The sequence below is a fragment of the Bombus fervidus genome, chromosome 18 (genome assembly GCF_041682495.2).
Source record: "Bombus fervidus isolate BK054 chromosome 18, iyBomFerv1, whole genome shotgun sequence".
Taxonomy (NCBI): Eukaryota; Metazoa; Arthropoda; class Insecta; order Hymenoptera; family Apidae; genus Bombus; species Bombus fervidus.
The window spans coordinates 7,225,828-7,244,313 of record NC_091534.1 but is presented as its reverse complement, the minus strand read 5'-3'; the positions used below and the strand labels follow the sequence as shown (position 1 = coordinate 7,244,313).

General features: G+C 35.4%; 3 long non-coding RNA genes across 5 annotated transcripts in view; 2 read left to right on the top strand and 1 right to left on the bottom strand.

The window, feature by feature from the left end:
• The window catches only part of LOC139996411 (uncharacterized), a 283,455-nt gene extending 271,739 nt beyond the window's left edge, over positions 1–11,716 (bottom strand). The window contains exons 1-3 of one of the 3 annotated variants that reach the window (XR_011802229.1): positions 11,374–11,716; positions 11,144–11,286; positions 10,069–10,206 (exon numbers count right to left, since the gene is read on the bottom strand). This is a non-coding gene — a long non-coding RNA (uncharacterized lncRNA). The remainder of the gene's footprint in view (positions 1–10,068; positions 10,207–11,143; positions 11,287–11,373) is intronic. The other 2 variants (XR_011802228.1, XR_011802230.1) reach the window with 2 other exon arrangements.
• LOC139996416 (uncharacterized) lies at positions 10,200–10,920 on the top strand. Its single transcript, XR_011802236.1, has 2 exons — positions 10,200–10,538; positions 10,634–10,920. It is a non-coding gene; the product is annotated as an uncharacterized lncRNA (long non-coding RNA).
• Positions 11,717–11,825: 109 nt separating the features above from the next.
• On the top strand, positions 11,826–15,515 carry LOC139996413 (uncharacterized). Its single transcript, XR_011802233.1, has 3 exons — positions 11,826–11,963; positions 13,802–13,958; positions 14,033–15,515. It is a non-coding gene; the product is annotated as an uncharacterized lncRNA (long non-coding RNA).
• Positions 15,516–18,486: the final 2,971 nt, after the last annotated feature.

The following is an 18,486-nucleotide window of genomic DNA, read 5'->3' as shown; positions in this document are numbered from 1 at the left end:
CCTTACATCAACCGCTCGTTGTTCCTTAATTAAATTGACTTTTTGACTACGATGCAATTACCGCGTGGCGAATAAAGCCGGAAAGAAAATTCTCTGACCCAGAAAGCGTTGCTGAAAAATTGCCGTGGTTAAGCATGACGAAGAACCGCGATTTCTTTTCTTTTCTGTAATCTTTCCTTTTTTTTTTTTTTTCACTCCCGCCCTCCTCCTCCTCTTTTCCGCTTCTTTTTTTCTTCACCCTGTTTTCGCAGATTAAAAGTAAATTTCGGATTTACGCCTGCCCACCGGCATCCGGAAACCGCTTCATCCGAATATTACGGTCGGATTAATGAGAATTTACGATAACAAATCTGACTGTAAAAATCGATCGCGATTCTAGTTATCGTACCAGTTCCACTCGAAATGGAGAGTGAAATGCCCGCTTTGAATTATTTTCATTGGCTCTTTGATAAACGCTGCCACCCGAGCTTCGAAAAATAAGAGAAAAGAAACTAAGGCTGGATGTTACGTAAGTGAAAACTCCTTCGTGAGTATGTAATTCCTGCTAAATTACAAGTTTCTTCTCGCTTCTTTTTTTAAATCCAACATATACGCTGGATATTAACATTTTTTTTTTTTTTTTTTTGTAAGCAGCAACATCCCATATTACGATCGATAAAGTATTTTCGGCACACGCGTATATCTCGAATTGGAGCGGGCGCATTTCGTATTCATTGCGTGGAATGAGCATTAATGGGGAAAAAATAATAATTCATCAAAAGTGCGGACAGGTTTTCGTGCTAACGACCTCCAGTCACGAATCGAGCATTCCTGCGTAATGAATCAAGATGGTGACACAAAGTGGTGGCACCCTACTGACCCTAATGCGTACGATCGCGTTAAAAAGAATAAAACGCCGGAAAAAGGGAGACAAAGAGCTGTACAACAATTGGCAAATTTTCTATTACTCTTCGATGTTTCTATATAAAAGACAACAATATATATATATGTATATATACAGTTACGTGAAAAGATTTCTTAGCCTCGTGAAAAATGCGATAACCGACCAGCAGGAAAATAATTAGCTGATAAAAATTCTTACAGAATAACACAGTAAGACGAGATCGTGTAGTTTTTGATACGAAACAGATAAGAAAGTTATTTACAAAAGATATTTGTTGGAGTTCTAGGAAAATAGCGAATTAGCAATTATGTACACGTATTAATTCGCACAATCTTCTGATCTACATCCCATTAAAGTTACCTGGGATAAATTAAACAGGAAGCTAATAACAGATTAACTAATTATTATTGTTCATTTCTCTAAGGTTTCGATATTGTAATTTCCTAGGAATCTTTAAGGTTTTCTTCATTTCCTGGGTGGTACGTCACCAACGAAACGATACATCACGACCTCAAGACATCCACAGTCAAAGAAGAATTATCCAAATTCAGCAATAGACACAGCACAAGAGTTAACAACCACCGAAGCCCTCTAATTACTCAACTGCAGGCTAAAAAGACATTACACCTTAGACCTAAGCACTAGATTCAAATAGAATCAACACCTATTAACCATGTGATAGCACCACGCCGGATAAATTTGCTTAAAATTCTCTGACGAGAATTGATTGCAAAGTAAACGCAAATAAAAAAAAAAATTTCCTGGGTGAATCATTAATTCATATTCCTCGTTAATCCGCCTTTACATCGTTCGATTTCGAGCTGCAGCTTTATCATAGAATATGATAGTTTGCAACTGTCGTGTCGACGTTCCAAGATATTTCTAGAAAATAAGGTGTTTCTTATAAAAAGCCATAAGCATATTATTCTTCCATTTGTCACGAACAAACGTGTTTAATTGTTTTCTTTTTTTTTTTCTTCTTCTTCTAGTTTCTTAGGGTACAAGTATTAAGCAGCACATTACGTAAAAAACAGGTAATCGCTACGTAATACGATGACACGTGTGATTTTTTCGCCAGGAGCCGCGTCCTACTTCTCGCTTCGCGCGAGAACGTTTGCACAATGATAAGCAAGTCCATTTCTGTATCATCGCTAAGTGTCCTAACTTTCCGATGATACGATAGGCCATCGTTTAACACTGCACATTAGTTTACACCAGTGAATATTCCTTAGTTGTCTGAACGATGAAACGAAACAACTATTACATAATAACTACGTCATGTAACACCTACGCTCTTCATATTTGAAGACTACTGCCGTGAAATCGCGTTGTTATTTTAAATATTGCATCGCTAGCTACACACGCAACCGCTAGAATGCGGATTTTTTTGCGTTAGCAGGAGATTTGAAAGCGAAAAATTCTGCAAAACGCGCGTATGAAATGCCCAAAGCATAGTGTTCTCTACGGTACGATACTTTGATATAGTAATTCTATAGTAGTTGATGGATAGAACAATTTTCTACCGAGGTCCTATTTGTTTAATTATATTCCCAAACGCGTGAATTCGCATGAAAATGTCTGATTGTTACGTCTTGGATGTTGGATATAGTAAATTCTGCAAAACGCGCGTATGAAATACCCAAAGCATAGTGTTCTCTACGATACGATACTTTGATATAGTAATTCTATAGTAGTTGATGGATAGAACAATTTTCTACCAAGGTCCTATTTGTTTAATTATATTCCCAAACGCGTGAATTCGCATGAAAATGTCTGATTGTTACGTCTTGGATGTTGGATGTAGTAAATTCTGCAAAACGCGCGTATGAAATACCCAAAGCATAGTGTTCTCTACGGTACGATACTTTGATATAGTAATTCTATAGTAGTTGATGGATAGAACAATTTTCTACCAAGGTCCTATTTGTTTAATTATATTCCCAAACGCGTGAATTCGCATGAAAATGTCTGATTGTTACGTCTTGGATGTTGGATGTAGTATATTCTGTAGAAAATTTGAAAAATATTAGCCGATTGTTTGAAATTAGTCGATTCGTTAGGCGAATGAAACTGATACGTGAAATTGAGAAATTGTTAGGAAATTAGTTTCAGGTGAATTGTTTGGTTACATAAAGTAATGTTTTAAATGTTAGTGTATTTACATGTATTGATTGACGTGTACATGTGTTTAATACATCTCTTACGAAATTAGAAATTCTCTGTTAAATAATCGTTAGTTGCTCGAAGCGCGTTAATAAATCATTTTGCTTCTTGCACAATTTACATGCTTTTATTTTGAAGAAATACCTGTATTTATATCATTCGTATAAATGAACCAAAATGTGCTGTTCAAGACCGAAGCTGGAGTATTTGAACAACAGAAACATTTATCTTATTATTATATTAAGCTACGTCACCGTAAATCAGGCGCAGATTAAATCTTGATTCTGCGACCTTCTACTATTCCAAAATATATTTAATATTACACATCTTAACTGCATTATATATATTTAAACCTACAATCTTGTAATGAAACATCGATACAAGACAACAACGAAGGATTGGCTACTGAACGAGAAATAAAAATGATTTAGAATATCGCGCGTTAACGAGGGAACAAATAACGAAGGGATTAAAACTAGTCAGATAAATTAGTCATGTAAATAGAACAACGACGAATTGAATAGAAGACGAAAAATAAAGAATAATTTACAATAGAGCTCGTTATTAATGAACGTGAAACATAGTGACGAAGAGATTAGAACCAGTCACATAAATATAAGGAACAAAGAATCGGCTACAAAACAGGAAATAAAAAATAATTTACAATTCACGTTAATGAACGCATAGAACGAATAAAGAAGAGATAAGAAGTAGCCGCGTATAAACATAACAACGATGAATTGGATAGAAAACAAGGAATAAAAAATGATTTACGACAGTGCTTATTAATGTAGAAACAAATGACGAAGAGATTAGAAATACGTTAGTCGCATAAATTTCTCTGTCCGTTCCAATCGCTTTGCTACATTCTTTTCACCTGCATTTCCAAGACGGACGACCGAAGAAGAAAAATCGGACGAGAAGGCTTAAATATATTCAGCTACGTGTACACGTGAAACGTCTTTTGAGTCGAAGCTTAGGGTCGACCACACCGGATACAGGGACACAAAGTTTCGACTCTACCAATTCCACAGGCTAAAGGAATTTCGAAGGCCCTTTCGGGATAATGGGCCATGGGACCGAGGGTTCAGACCTGTTTGAACCCGGCTCTCTGAACTTAGGCTACAAATACCAGTGGGCGCCAATATTTCGAAGTAAACTCGACCCTTACACTTCAGGTAGGTCGCACAACGTTTCGACCAAGCTTAGGCCCGTTCAACCACGAAATCGTAGACTTCACTGATCAACGACCAAACTTTCCAAGAACTACGATTGTAAGGCTATAAAATGTTTGACAGCGAAGGAAAAATAGCTAATTTATTACCAATACATATTTTTATTATTAGTATAATGGATAGTTGCTCCTGCTAGAACGAATAGCTTTTAGTTGATCAGAAGAACGTGAAGAAAGAATGAATAGTTAGTTATTAATAACTATTATTTCTGTTAAAATGAATAGTTTTTAATTGTCTCGAAAGGTGAGGATGTTTGAACCTGAAGAAAGAACACTTTGTTACTAATCCGATGAATATTTCTTTCTGTTAAAATGAATAGTTTTTAATTGTCTCAAAAGGTGAGGATGCTTGAACTTGAAGGGAGAACACTTTGTTATTAATCCGATGAATATTTCTTTCTGTTAAAATGAATAGTTTTTAATTGACTAAAAAGCTTGAAAAGTTTGAACCTGAAGAAAGAACACTTTGTTATTAATCCGATGAATATTTGTTTCTGTTAAAATGAATAGTTTTTAATTGTCTCAAAAGGTGAGGATGCTTGAACTTGAAGGGAGAACACTTTGTTATTAATCCGATGAATATTTCTTTCTGTTAAAATGAATAGTTTTTAATTGTCTCAAAAGGTGAGGATGCTTGAACTTGAAGGAAGAGTACTTTGTTATTAATCCGATGAATATTTCTTTCTGTTAAAATGAATAGTTTTTAATTGACTAAAAAGCTTGAAAAGTTTGAACCTGAAGAAAGAACACTTTGTTATTAATCCGATGAATATTTGTTTCTGTTAAAATGAATAGTTTTTAATTGTCTCAAAAGGTGAGGATGCTTAAACTTGAAGGGAGAACACTTTGTTATTAATCCGATGAATATTTGTTTCTGTTAAAATGAGTAATTTTTAATTGTCTAACAAGCTTGAAAAGTTTGAACCTGAAGAAAGAAGACCTGCCTTGCCTTTGTCAATAATCTACTTTGTTATTGATCCAATAAATATTTCTCTACCAAGATGAATATTATTTATTGATCAGGAAGCTGAAAATGTTGCAACTTGGAGAAACGATATCTATTTTGTCATCGATACTTATTTTATCATTAAATCTATTAATAGTTTTTTCTGTCAGAATGAATAATTTTTAATTGTCCAAAAAGGTGAGGATGCTTGAACTTGAAGGAAGAGTACTTTGTTATTAATCCGGTGAATATTTCTTTCCGTTAAAATGAATAGTTTTTAATTGACCAAAAAGCTTGAAAAGCTTTAAACCTGAAGAAAGAAGACCTGCCTTGCCTTTGTCAATAATCTACTTTGTTATTAATCCGATGAACATTTGTTTCTACTAGAACGAGTAATTTTTAATTCGTCAAAGAGTTGAAGATTGGTCGCTAATACTAAGAAACGCTTATTCTTGCAGAGCCGTCATCGATAAAAATTATCTGTCGAAGGAGAAATTCTGTTAGCACCGAGGATGAAAGAATTAAAAATAAATTACAAAAAAGAAACGTATACGGTAAAAAGTATTTATAAAAGGTACCTTTTAACAGGAAAAATTGAAAAAAAAAAAATGACAAATGACAGTTTCTTCCACCTGTGATATATCTACAATTGTTATCTGCTTTGTTATAACATTCAAAAATAATCTTTCTAAAAATGTATCATCGTTTCTGAAGGAGGGAAAAAATGTGGTACACTTGAAATCGATTTTCGCTATTTCAAGGGAGAAATCAAAGTTCGCCTGCGGAGAAGAGGTCGTCTCCTTTTAAAGGGTCATGAGGTCACATTAAAGTCGAGCTCGTGTTACGCACACCCTTTTCGTCCTATCTACGCACATGTAGCTTAAAAATGCGGACGAGTCGGAATAAGGTCGACTTCAGCAAACAAGTGCAACCCTCGGTGACAATAGAATCCTTTAAGACCGCGGTTAAGCCACCTTGCACCTACAAAACCAGCTACAAAGGCTTCCGTAACTAGCTAAAAAGCCAGACACCTTTTCTTTCAAGCACAATGCTTTGACCCTGTACGTTGCTCGGTTCACCGATAGAGCCAGTCGATTCACCGGTACAACCATCGCACGCACAACCACCGTGTTAGCGTTGTATTCGATAACTGTATGGATTATCGAGATGTATATTAGCGAGCCAGTATTAGGAGATTGTTTTAATCAACTAGTTGATCCAACGTGTCATGATTGTTTTCACGCAACATTTAGTGACTGTACATTTGAGTGTAATTTGTGTTAAAGTTTAATATAACGTAATATAACGACACTTATCGATTATAATGAAATTGTAATCGAGTTGGGGTAAGCGAGAGAATTTCTCCCTTGTACTAACATCGTTAGAAACTATATTACAAATGAAATCATAAACTGTTCTGTTCTTTCGTTTCTATGAATTTTGATATATTACAAAGGACATGATAATTCCGCTGTTGCTGCGTTTTTATAAATTTACAAAACTGCTTACGCAATTGTGAAACATCTTTTAGCATATTACAAAGTTAAGTCGCGAGATATATGAAATATTCGTCAGAGTGCACCTCTGTAATATTTATGATAAAAGTTTTATTTGCCTGCAATGTTTCCCTTTTAACAGAAATAAGGATCGAAATATGACATCCCTTCGTGGCTGGAACATGCAACATTAACAACAGAAAGTTCTACATCTCTCCCCGTAGTAACATTCATACGCAGCTTTCGTAAAAGCTGAATGAAATTCCATTATACGCTTCGGACTAATCTTCAATTACTCGCCATCCTTTTCGCTACTCAAATAATTTATCAAAAGGCAAGCTATAGAATATGTCTTTTGAAAAATGTATAAAATACAGGAAATTTATAAAAACCAGATCTCTCGGATTTGTCCTACAGCGACCAAGTTCAAAGCTTTGTGATTTCGCTGGTAAGAATACAATTATTTAAATTAATCAAACCGTTAACTCTTCAGTTAATGAAATCCTGTCTAAAGAGTAGGAAATATTCTTTACTCGAATCGAATCGACTATTTCGTAAATCGTAGCTCGACTCGATTCGAAAGAAACGCGAAGATATCCCAAATTAATTTTCACTAATTTTCACTATTTTATACAATTTCGTACAAACACGACTGAAGAAATAGGAGCCAAAGGGAGATTTTTCTTCACTTTCCAGATATTATAACGCTATACTTTGGATACCGTAGGTATTTTCATCCGCGAATTCCTTGCTGTTGTATCTTTGAATTTCCCACGAATATATAAACATGCGCGGCCTCCTAATAATTACAAAAAGAAATTCAAAATATAGAAACGACGTTAATTTGATCTTCTCGTATAAGCAGGTCAAGAGGCGTAGCATTATTTGCAATGCGTGACAGCATTAAAAATGCAAAAAAGATGGCCTATCGACGTCCAGTCGACGAGAGGAAATTATCATGAACGTTGCGTCAGTGTCGGATCAAAGTTCGAATTTCCACGATCGAATAGCAGATCGAACTCTCTTCAATTCATTCGCGTAAACTGTGCGAGGAAATACAGGCGCATTAGCAATTAACGTCGCGATATAACGCCAGCGCAACACATAAGCCTTCGGGTTAATTAGGTGAATATCGAATTCAGCTGCATACGCGTCTGTCGAAATTCCTCTTACATAAACTGCAGCTCTACGTTTTCATCGAGACAGAAATTTCGCCACCGGAAGCCCAAGCTGAACTACCGTATGGCGCAAACAGTGCAGCGGGGCTAAGATTTAATTCGCCGAAAGCGTGGAGGCGCGGGTCATTAACGTAATCGTAAAATCATCCGCGAAGCCCCGCTTAATCTTTGCAGTTGTAAAATCCTCACGTTCCTCGTCATCGATGTAACGCTGCAGAACGACCGGCAGAGACATCGTAGAACGTCATCGTGAACTGTCCACGTCCCGTGGCAGAACGACGAGGACGAGAATTCTCTGCCTCGTCGCATCGTCCGAGTGCATCGGAACGTCCACTTAAAAATAGAACGCGCGGTCTTGATTCAATTTCAGAAGCCCGAATTACATCTGGCCGGATAAATTTGCGGTCGATCCGTTCTCGAAATCAATTAATAACGATCCCACCAAGTCATCCTGCGAAATATATCGGCGCAAAATCGTGATTAGCTTCGGTTAATAATCCACGGCCATTATGTATTTAATCCTCTGCTCGAGATAGTTGAAAGAATTATTAACCCGCGTATGGGTGTCGCTTGATAAATTATCCAGCATTTTACATCGTAACGTAATAAATAAAAGAAAGTATTCAACTGGTAAATAGGGACGACGAGTATATTCGTCGTTTGCCGTATCGATCTGTTTTCAACGTAATAATTCCTTCGTTCGAGGATTCATAATATTTTTAGATATTTCTGTTAACGATAAATCATGTCATGGTTAAATGTGGAAAGGGTAAATTGGCTTAAGTGAAATTGATCTATCTTTGTTACTTTTTTGTTTCATGATTATGGAAGTTTCTAATTAAGGAATAATCTGGTTAATAGGTTAAGAGAAGAAAAATATTTCCTTTCGCCAAATTTCCAATTAACTTGAAGATTTTGATATTTCAACTTATTTAATAAAAACGGAGGGGGGGGGAAGCGCGATAATGTGACGCTTGTGTTGGCCAAAAATGGCCAATTTTCACCTTCCGCCTCAACCTCGAATCGAAATCCAATGACGAATTTCGATAACGTTCAAACAGGACTATAATTCCGTGAGAGTAAAAGAGAATGCATTTCGTATAATTTTACATGTAAACTGTAATATACTATAATATTGCCTTTCGTATATAAAATATATATGAATACGTTTTTCATATTCCATTATCGTGCACATATATCGTTTGTATAGAGCGACGTAAAGATAACAAAATATTTTCTATTCAAATGTTATAACCTTAATTAATTAAAATATTACTATATTATATTTTTAAGAATCCATGATATTTGCCGAGAAAATTATTTCCGTTTCACGAAGCTGGTTGCCTGTGAAAATGTGCGCCGGTATTTATACGGCGACCCGAGTTTATACCAGGCAACGTACAACACCTCAGACGAATGGAGAGGAGAAATGCGCGCGGCTGCAGCGAAAAACACTGCAAGGACGCACGCCGGATGCTCATCCGTACATGCTGGCCGACATTCAACAAGTGACTGACACTGATGTCGCGCGAACGATATCCTACATCCTCTACCCTACGAACCGACAGGGTTGCATCGACAGGAACGCGGAGCGGGGTCGATCGTTTTTCCCGAAAGGTCAAGAACGAATGAAAAAAAAAGTTGCGTTCTTTTGCTATTTCTATGCGCCGGCCCGCCAAACGAACAGAATAACGAGCGCACTAAAATACTTGAAATAGCCGGCGTTGAACCGCATAGTCACGTAACCTCAATATCACCAACAGTAAAACAACTTTTAGACGTTCCTCGTAAAACGTAATAGAACGCTACGAAATCGTTTAATAACCCCTTCCCGATTGTGAACTCGATTAAAAAGTCCGCTTTCGATGTTCGTATAAAACATGTAAAATCACACAAGATTGTTCAGGGCAGATCTTTAATTAACGACGTGAAAAGAACGTACTCAAATATTCGTAGGGAAGAAAAAAATGAAATTCGAATGTCTGCCGTTGTTGTTGTTCTTGTTGTTAATTCGGTGAATATGGTTGAATGTACGATTATCGAAAAAAAAAAAAGAAAGGGAGAAAGAATGAAATCCGTAGCGGATTTCAATAACAATCAAAACACGGACGTAACAAACGAGATGCGACGGGTTTAATAATTTACCAATTGAAAGTGCAATTACTCACCGTGCTCGCCGATAATTTCAAGTGACTGAAGGGCCCGCGAGACATACGGAGTGTATCTCAAGGGTTAATTCTGGCCGGTATACCATTGCCGAGATTTCCAGCCGATCAATCATTGACTGGTTACGCCAATGCAGCCATCTATAAAGCCACCAAAAATTAACGTGAAGCGATAATTGCCGCACCTATTCCTCGAAATATGTATACGCGATCAGCCTTGTTCATGCCTCTCCGCGATCTCTGCACTTACGAGTGAGCTCGTGCATATCGGCGTGAACGCCGTGAAACTGCGTCGTTACTTTCCGGTTATGATTCAAATAATTAATAAAACTAAATTTTCATTCTACCTAATTAAATTCAAATTTCATTACGCTGAAAGTTTCGTTTAAACACGGACAGTGTGCCTCCCATTCTACCAACGTCTAGAAACGCAGATTAACCTAAATGCCATATTTTTTCGTTTACTAGTTCAAGTATGAAATAACTTTTACTCTTTCTTGCGTGGGTTTCTTAATACTGTACATAAATTTCATTGAATGAATATATACCGACTATAATTTCATTACAGACGCATGATGATGCTGATCGACGTCATGAAATGAATAAATATATACGTATAATGCGATAAAGAGAAAGAGGCAAACACAATGACACGTTCGAAATAAACGATTAGCCACGGAATTTTCTGGCGATAAATTCAAGTTCGTTACGTATTAAATAAAAATTACGTTTATTTAATAATCACCGTAAGAAACTTTATATTGAAATTAAGATCAAATTCATGTATTAAAAATGAGAAGATAATGTATCTGATTATTATCGTAATAAAGATAAACTAATGGTTATGCACAGCAAATAAGCATGTACGCTATTCTATTGATTGTTATCGTTTAAAATGAGACGACTTTATATAGTGTTAATTGTAAAAAGTAGATTAACACAAAGATGAAATGCATTTGATATAATCATCGATCGTTAAAAAAAAAAAAATATATATATATATATATATATATAAACGCAGAATAAGAACATGTATGGTAGGTGCACGGTATTTATAATTAACGATCGAACAACATACTCGCCATCAGTAGTTCTCTGTGTTCGTTAATGTACGCTGATTTCCGCTGTAGCTTCTTTATCTAACCTTCAAACCGGTTGGCCATCGTTCATCGTTATGTTGAAAAATTGCATAGTCGAATTGATTAACGAAGAAGAACAAAGCTGCTACGACAAATACAAGTTCTTTTCAAACTGTTCAATTGAAATAATCAAATCGAATATCAAGAATTATATTACAAATAACCTAACCTCGAAACGCATTCATTTACTCCTGCGCACCATCGTCAGACGATGGCGCTGTTTCTGCAATTCTTAACAAGCACATGTATATTTCTTCCGCGTCGCCACAATTTCAAAATTGTACGTTTTCTTTGTCGCTTGAATCAACGTACGGCGCAAATTGAAGATGTTCAAGGAACTTTGAAAAATATCGTTTCATAATTATATCTTTGGAACGCAGCTTTCGATTCTCGAACTCGCTTTGTATATCGAACGATATCATTGGTGGAGTTCAGGTAATGGCGGCGCTCGCTGCACGGGGCCCATAGGCGCGTAAATATCAGCACGGATGAGCGCCAACGAGCAAAGTAAAGAACTGGCTTTACTCTCTACTCATCTCGAAACAGAAGAGAAAGAGGGATAGAGAAGGAAACTAGTGACAAAGAACGAAAAAGAGGGGCTAGCAAATAGAAAAAGAGAAAATCGAGGGGCCGTCATAATTCCTTGAATTGAACGGCGGGTTATTCTCCACCAAGGTTACACCGACGTAGAGGTTGAACGAAGCAAGCGGGCCAAGCAAGCAGGCTAGCAACCTAGCAGGCAGACTAGCATGCAAGCAAGTAAGTAAACGAGCAAGGCAGTCAGGCAAGCCAGGCAAGCAGACAGGCAAGTTGGCTGGCAGTGAGACGCAGAGAGAAAAGCGAAAGAGGGGGCACATGACGAGTAGGATGAGAAGAGGTTGGGTAAGAGAGGAAGGAGGAAGGTAGGGAATCGATAGAACGACAAGGACGGTGCGCGAGTATATACCGCAGCACGGCAGCATCAGGCGTCGTCGACGGTATATGGAGTTGGATCAGACGGGTGAAGAGAGAGAGGAGGGTAAAAACGTTTCGAGGCGTCCCTGTCTGGCGGCGCCACCGTTGCGTCGCTGTAGAAACGTGGTACCAATGCTGCTGATGGTATATGTGTGTGAGTTAGCGGTAACGATGTAGAATAAGGGAATGTTAGTGGTAGTAGGAGTACGGTGGGGGAAACGTCAGGCTGGCAGGCTCGTGGGAGAGAGAAGTGAACGGCGGACAACGAGAGCTCATGGGGCGACAAGGAAGGGGATTGGTCGAAGCGTCGGTACGACTGGGGGGAGGAAGGAGGGCAACACGATCAGGTCGGCAGGCGGGTGAGAGAAGGAAGAATAGAGAGAGAAGGGGAGAGAGAGAGAGATGGAGGAAGAAACGTTGATGTCGAGCAGCGAGGTGAGCGAAACAGAATGAGGAGGGGAGTGGACGGGCGGTTGGTCGACAGCATGGAGAGAGGGTCAGAGGGGTAAGGGGAGGTAGAGCCGACTTTATGCAGCTGCGGGACGATAACAACGATGGGCTACAGGACCGCCGCTATAGCTGGGGAAATGCCAAATGGGCTACAGGACTGTGCCGGCCTAGCTGTACGTTCGCTCGCTCGTAGTGGCATGGCGGACGGGCGGTAGAGAGAAGCAGGCAGGAAAGGCGGGAAGGAGAAAGGGATTTCAAGCGGTCGTCTCTTCTCGTCTGCCTCTGCGCTCTACCTACCTATGTATACCTACCTACCTACCCGGCCCGGGTGCTCTCTCCGGGTACTCTTCTCTCCACTGCCTGGAACGTACCGTCCTGGCCATACCTAACCTCTACTGTTTTCTGCGGCTAGCGCCCTTGCTGATGTTCCTCAACATCGGAGCACGTAGCCGCTTACGCAGACTTCGATGTCATTCATCTTGAGCGAGGTCGATTATTGTTCTCTTTCGGGTACCTTATGTCCGTACGAGTATGATGTCACGCAGTACTTAGGAGCACGGCAGCCTCTGTTAAAAACCATAGAAAAGTATTGAAAATTATTTCTCTTCACTTAATTGGTTGAATTTGTGAAAAATTTTATATTAGTTTATAATAAGTTTAATTGTTCGAAAATGGATAACCTTTTCGAACGAATACGTATACCTTTTTGAAAAAAAATATCTGTGCCAATGTTCAGACTATGGTTATGTAGAGTACATACTAATATTTTACTATGCATGTTTTATATCGTTGAAATGGGAGTAATTTTCCTCTTCATTTAAAAGAAACGACATTCGTTACTTAAAATAAAATTTCTCTTATAATTAGTAATACTAACGAAATTTTAGAACCGTATAATAAACGTTATATTAATAAACACCAAGAGAAGTTGAATCCACGGTTTTATAAAGCATATTATGACTTCTATGTAGCACAAAGAATACAAGCAATAACGTAGATGGTACGTGAGGAATGGGGGAATTGTATATACATATACAAGAGAAACGAGAGTGTATTCTTTATATATATATTATATATATAAATATATATATATAAAGAATACACGACCCGTAAAAATCCATATTTAAAACTCCAGGACTTCACCTTCATGAGAGAAATTAATAATTCGTCCCTTTTCTTTTTTTGCTTCACAGTTTTATACCAGCCTGTCCAGAGTTCTATCTGGGAAATTTAGATTTCGTTGGAATTTCAAAAAACCATCCGAATCGATAATTCACTGTTAGAGACGAGAGGCTAATTTTTTCAAACGATCGTACCTAATTCACTCATCGTTGCCAGGCACGAGAAAAAGTAACGTTCGATTAATGCAATACAAGAGAAATCTAACTTTATCATGTGTTTGAATTTGCCGCTGATTGCTGTAGGTGGATATATAGAGGCGCGAGAACAGCATGCTTTCGACAATCGTCAACGAGATACGTCGGTCCACGCAATGACGTCAGAGGCTGGTCCAATCCTGTCGAATACGTCCGTGGCCCGATCTCACCCTATTGAGCGAGAGAGAAAGGAAGATGCGGTGTATACGTACATAAGGTAAGCCAGACAAAGACGCAATGGTAGGTATATAGATATCGACAGGGAGGAAAGAGACAGAGAAAGAGAGTCGCAGAGGGACGCAAGAGCCAGCAAATAAGAGCACAGTCCGACAAATAGAAGGAGAAGACAGTTCGAGTTCCGCTCTCCTGCTCTTACGAGACGCTGTGCACGCTGATTCAAGCCTTGCGATATTGTTGCCAGAATTGTTCGTTATAATTTACAATGTTCAGAATATTCCTGATGTGATCGTTGAGACAAATTCTGATTTTCTATGACATATGACGCGTTCGAGCACAAATACATATAAGTATTTTTCATACATGACAAATTATTTTTCATGCAAAAGAACGAAAGAGGTTATGCGACAACGATTGAGAAAAGAAAGTATCGAAACACCTACATATTTTTTATTCTATTCAAATGCCTAAACTAGAAGTTCATTAAATGTTATAGCTTTAACAAACACGATCGATAACGTAAAATAATTTTAACTGTGTTTTATATTTTTACCGTTCACAAATTACGAAAGAGATTCAATGCTAGCTTGATGTTAGAGTTAGAATTTAAAATTTCCAGTAAAAATCCCGTCTTTCGAACTTCATTGCATATTTATCGACTAGCAGTAATAAATGGACTTACAAATTAGTTCTCTCTACAAAATTGTTTATTGCCACTGCGAACTAAAACGGTCAATTACTAAAAGACAGATACGTGCATACTCAAACAGAAAACGATACAAGTGTTTCATTTGAAAATTAAATGTATGAAGTTATTAGCAATAAATTATAATAGTAGAGGAAAATTATTAATACGCATCTAATGTACACATATTTCCAAAAGTTTTGTATTATTATTGAAACTATTGAACTTAATTAATGAAATTAAAAATTTAGCATCCTTTTTTTTTTGGTATTATAGTAATACTGTGTTTATGAAATGAGATATTATTTCATTTTTCAAATTATTAATTAGAGGTTAGTAAAATATTCAAATTTACAGCAACCTCAATATTATAAATTCAATATTGAATTCAAAACTTTCAATAAAGCTTTCATATGTTTAAAATACTTGTATATCATGAAAATTAGGCGTTATTATATAAAATTTTAGAGAGGTTTAGAAAGGGAGATTTAGAAAAGCTTTCTACATTTTATTATTTGAATGTTTTTTTTATATGATTAATAACTCCATATTTAACATTATTATATCTTTTCCAAACTACAAACATAAATAAAAGCTTATAGTATAACACGAATTGCAATATTTGTTATATGAACGAAGTTAAAATAATTTTAAATATAGAATAAATATAATCATCGGGATAACTGATAAATATAATGTTAATTTTAATATTAATGAATACATAAATGCAAATACATAATAAATTGTTAAAAAATATATTATAATATAAATTAATAAAAATTTCATGGTTCGTAGATTCATTAAACTCAACATAAAATTATAATTTATAAATATATGAAATTAGCAATTATATATATATACGTATAATATAAAACTTATTGTAACAATATATACTATTATTAGTTAAAGAAAATAATAATAAACTATTAAGATTGCTAAAAAATATTGCTAATTTATGTTGTATTTAAATTATACATAAAAATTTATTTTCAATAATAATAATAATGCACGTTTAGTTCTTTTGCTTCGTCAATTAAGATCAATAATTTCTACAATAATGTAATTAAATAAGTATTCTTAGTGAGTATATACATATATATATATAAAACACAAGGGAGCAGTGAGAAAGTAGGTTTGGCATAGCCTACGAATAGGAATTTCTGATGTTCTAAAAGAAGCTTACATAAATATTGAAATCTGAAATACTTATCTAAATATCTTTGTGTGTTATACAAAAAAAAAAAAAAAAAATGAGAATAATAAAAATTAAACGCACATTACGTGCAAAAATGAAAGTAAATATTATTTTACATAAGAGTTTAAACTCCAGTTATAAGCTTAGTTCGAATTGCAGTCGCTAGGCAGCGCATGCGCATATACATCTATCTTTTCCACTGAAAGTTTTTATGCAATGGGAAAAATTGAAATTTGACGTAGAGAAATCAAAATATTCTATCTTGAGTTACTAACCGCTGACAGTACTAATAGTGTATAATTATTTGCAACAGAATTCTTTCTCACATCACATATTATGTTGGAAAAGTACGAAAATAATTAGATATAATATCGATTAATACATTAACACATACATATGTAGGTAACTATATTAATAAAGGAACAAAATTGTATTAAATCGTTATATTACTACTTACAACTTATTTTACTGAAAATGAACGAACATTTCCCTTTTCTTCGCTGTTATACTGTTCAGCAATTTAGTAAATATTAATTAATCAATGAAATTAACTTTTCCAAACTTCACCTAATCACTTTTATACAGTTATGATGTTCAAACAATCTACACTAAACCATACATTAAGATAATTTAGAAATATTCTTATTTTATGGGTAATCAATTGCAATTATTGTTGATTAATTCTAAAATACTACACTTGAGGACTTGGTATAAAATGTTGTAAACCAAGCATGTAATTCCAACTTATTAATTTTTTAAAAATTGTATACTGATATAGATTTGTAAAATTTATGCAGGTACTAAAACAGTGTCAGCAGTGCCATCTGTTGATACCATAAAAAAGTATAACGGTTATAGACAGAGTCGATAATTTAAATTTATACGTATCTTTTTGCTCTATACGTATTTATTAAAATTGCATCCATAAATAGAATTAAAAAATATGAAAAATATAATAAACAATAAAAAGGATATAAATTATTTATCAATTATCAATCAAATTATATCATTATTAATCAAATTAAAAAAAATACTTTTTAAATTACATATTTTTAATAATAATAAAATTTAGAAATCACTTTAACCAACTTTTTTATATTGTACACATCACTGTAAAATGGATATAAAATATTTAAACGCTATACCTTTACAGATAAAAAATACCGCAGAATTTTATTAAGGTTCAGACGAGGAAATGTATCAGGGGATATGTAAAAACACTGAAAACGAATTTTCATTATTTTATTTAAAAAGACTTCGTCGTACAATATATGTATAACAATTCATCTTTGGTATAGACTATCCAACACGGAAACACGTAAATTTTAATCAGACTCTCTATGCTTCCATCGACGAAGCGTGCATAAAAAACGTTTATTTTAAAAAACCGTCTAAAAATTCACTTCACCATATTATGAGTATTATGATATTTGTCAACACTTAGAATCACGTCTCGGTATTCCTTACACAGATGAAATAAGTAAATTATCTGTGTTCCCGATGTAACTAAAACACAAAGAAAAGAAAAAAATATTTGTATACACTTGTACTTTGAGAAACTAAAGGAGAAATTAAGAAAAGTTATGGTTAAAACCATTTTCAGGTATTAAACGGTCGTGGTTTCATCTTAGGATTAGATTTTACATTCGTGATATCTGGTGCCTGGGACAGAAACTGCATACACTGCATAGCAGCATGGAAATATAAATCAACATAGAAGGGCACGCTTTACCGCAAAAAGGTGTACAAAGAATAAGAGGGCGCAATTAGGTGCAATATTCGCGAAGAGAAATCATTAAATTTTAGATAATGCCGAGATAACATGTAGCAAAGCATAGCATTGAAAAGGAAGCTTATGTATTACTTGTAGCGTACGAGAAAAAGGTTTTAAAACGAACACTTAGTTGAGGCTAGGTACGCGAACTTTTTTGTACCGGTGAAAGACCTTACACTTACTTCGCGTGTAGTAAAGGCTTTCAAACAGAAGCGACTATAAAACAGTTTTTTATTCCCTTCGCATAGCATACGTTCTGCAAGAGAAAGTTTAAACGCTTGCAGCCTTTAATTTTATATAAACAAACGTCTAGTAGAGAACGTTTAGACTCGTTTATTATTTTCTAAACATGCACTCTTAAAATGTTGATATACGTGGAAAAAGAGATAGATAGATAAAGGAATAAAATTTATTTGTTGCAAAAGAAATTTATATAGAAATTAAACAACAGAGAAATAAATATGACATAATTTAATCGATAAACGAGTACATATTTGAAAGAATGTATTAAGAAAAATATTATAAGATAATATGTATAATCAAACGCATAAAGTTTAAATTACACGAAGAAGTTAATTAAAATATCACAAAAAGCGTGTACATATATATGTATGTAAAGGTAGCAAGAACATTTCAAAGTTACTAGTATTCTTTTTAATAGAATTTATATT